The sequence below is a fragment of the Palaemon carinicauda genome, chromosome 36 (assembly GCF_036898095.1).
Source record: "Palaemon carinicauda isolate YSFRI2023 chromosome 36, ASM3689809v2, whole genome shotgun sequence".
Classification (NCBI taxonomy): domain Eukaryota; kingdom Metazoa; phylum Arthropoda; class Malacostraca; order Decapoda; family Palaemonidae; genus Palaemon; species Palaemon carinicauda.
This window is the reverse complement of record NC_090760.1, coordinates 67,445,292-67,447,791: the sequence shown is the minus strand read 5'-3', so window position 1 is coordinate 67,447,791 and position 2,500 is coordinate 67,445,292. Positions and strand designations below refer to the sequence as shown.

At 31.3% G+C, this 2,500-nt stretch overlaps 1 protein-coding gene across 1 annotated transcript in view; it reads right to left on the bottom strand.

Moving 5' to 3' along the window:
• The window catches only part of LOC137628868 (uncharacterized), a 354,967-nt gene that overhangs the window by 185,047 nt on the left and 167,420 nt on the right, over window positions 1–2,500 (bottom strand). The window contains exon 2 of the mRNA XM_068360119.1: window positions 1,165–1,367. The gene's annotated coding sequence lies outside the window, so the exon portion shown is untranslated. The remainder of the gene's footprint in view (window positions 1–1,164; window positions 1,368–2,500) is intronic.

Sequence of the window (2,500 nt, the reverse complement as noted above, 5' to 3'; positions counted from 1 at the left end):
CTTGCTTTTTCAACTAGTGTTGTAGCTTAGAAAGTAATAATAATAATAATAATAATAATAATAATAATAATAATAATTAATAATAATAATAAATAGTAATAATAATGATAACAATAATGATGATTATTATTATTATTATTATTATTATTATTATTATTATTATTATTATTATTATTATTCATTTATTATTATAATTATTATTATTATTATTATTATTATTTATAATTTATTATTATTATTATTAATTGTTATTATCATTATCATTATTATATTGTGGTGTTAAATTATTAGAATATATAAGTGCTTTTTTTATTTTTTTCAATGCACGTATATGTATTTGATCTGGTGTATTTTTGGCGAGAAAAAATATATTTTGTTTAAATTTGCTCGTTTTTGTTCCTGGTGTACGTGTGTATTTGTGCCCTCCACGTTTATATCTCAATTTGACGGGAATTTAGAATTGCGTTTGCAAGATTACTCGCTTTTCTTTGTATCTGTTAATTTCGTCTGTATTAAATTACAAATACTGGTGTGTTTGTTTCCTTGTGTTGGCTTCTAATCTAATAAGGGAATGTATAAGTAAATCGATATTTTGATTTTATATAATAAGATAATGTTTAATAATTCTCAAAATAATACTAAGTTTCTTATATATTAATTTGAAATATGTATATATATGTGTATAAATATGTTGGTATATACATATATATATATATATATATATATATAGTATATATGTCTATATATATGTCTATATATGTATATATGTATATATATATATATATATATATATATATATATATATATGTGTGTGTGTGTATATATATGTCTATATATACATGTGTATATGTCGATATATATGTGTATATATATATATATATATATATATATATATATATATATATATATATATGTATATATATGTCTATATATACGTGTACATATGTCTATATATATGTATGTATATATATATATATATATATATATATATATATATATATATATTATAATCCTTATATACGACAGCATTATTGTCAACAGGATTTCACACGAAATATTCTTTAATAGAAACCTTTCATCACCTGAAATCAATAATAATTTGAAAAAATATCCTTAAAATATAAATCCCTAAAACCCCCAATTAATATAAATCCCTGTACTCACGTCGACAGAAATCCCCAGGCTATCGAAGGATTGCTGGGGCGGCCAGTCCCCCGGGACGTAGCGGTAGAACTCCTTGCCCGCCTTGTACCACTTGACCGAGTACAGCTTCTCCCCCTCCAGGTCGAATTCGCAGGTCAGGACCACGTCGTCGCCCCGCGAGGCGTAGGAGGGCACCCCGAACCGTACCCACTTGATGGCACAACCTGGGGACACAAGGGCATCATCATATTTCAAACTCAGTCTCAGAAGGATTCCAACATTTAAGAAAAAATAGTGACTATACAGATGCAAGGGACAGTGACATTGCCCTATCAGGCAGGGCAATGCCCTAGAGATTGACCATATATTATATGATCAGCTCTTAAGTCCCCTCTCCCTCCAAGCTAGGACAATGGAGGGCCAGGCAATGGCTGCTGATGACTCAGCAGATAGATCTATAGGCTCCCCAAATCCTCATCCTTAGCTCACAAGTATGGTGAGGTTGCAGCGACTAGAGAATCTAACGAGTTTGAGTGAGACTCGAACCTCAGTCAGGTGATCAGCAGGCAAGGACGTTTCCAACAGGCCACCACATCTCAATTCTGATTTCGTCTTCATTAAACTGATTAGAGTTAATTGAGAATTAGCTCCGGTGATACCGTATAGTACTGATTGAAAAAGTTGAGAATTAGCTCTGATATCTCTCAGTATAAATTAGAGTCAGTCGAAAATTAGCTCGAATTTCATATTTATAACAGACTAGAACCTTCTGAATTAGCTCTGATTTCATGTTCGTAGCACAGATTAGACTCGGGTGAATTGTTATGGGATTCTACACTAATGAACCTTTTTTGGATCAACAATAGGAAATTTTTATGGTGGGTGGGTGACAAAAATCATATGATGAATCAAAAATATATGGGGACATTTAAGTTCTATGTTATGGCAAACATGTATATTTGATCTTTGACCTTTAATTTAACCTTGACGGACATTGACGAAAACGTCACAAATCTGTCATTTCAAAATTGCTACTGCTACTTTTTCATTACTGCTACTGCTTCAGTTGCTGATTCTCATCTTGATTTGTTGGACAGAAACTTACGGTCTATTAAATTTCTTATTCCTGATCTAGATATTAATCTCTGGCACCGTCGTTCAATTAGTTCATTATGCATGTTGCATAAGATTTTTCATAACTCTGACAATCCTTTACATTCAGATCTTCCTGGACAATTCTATCCTGTTCGTAATACGAGGCAGGCAGTTAATTCTAATAGCCTGGCCTTCTCCATCATGAGGCTCAATACTACGCAGTACTCTAGAAGTTTTATTCCAGCTGTTACCAAGTTGTGGA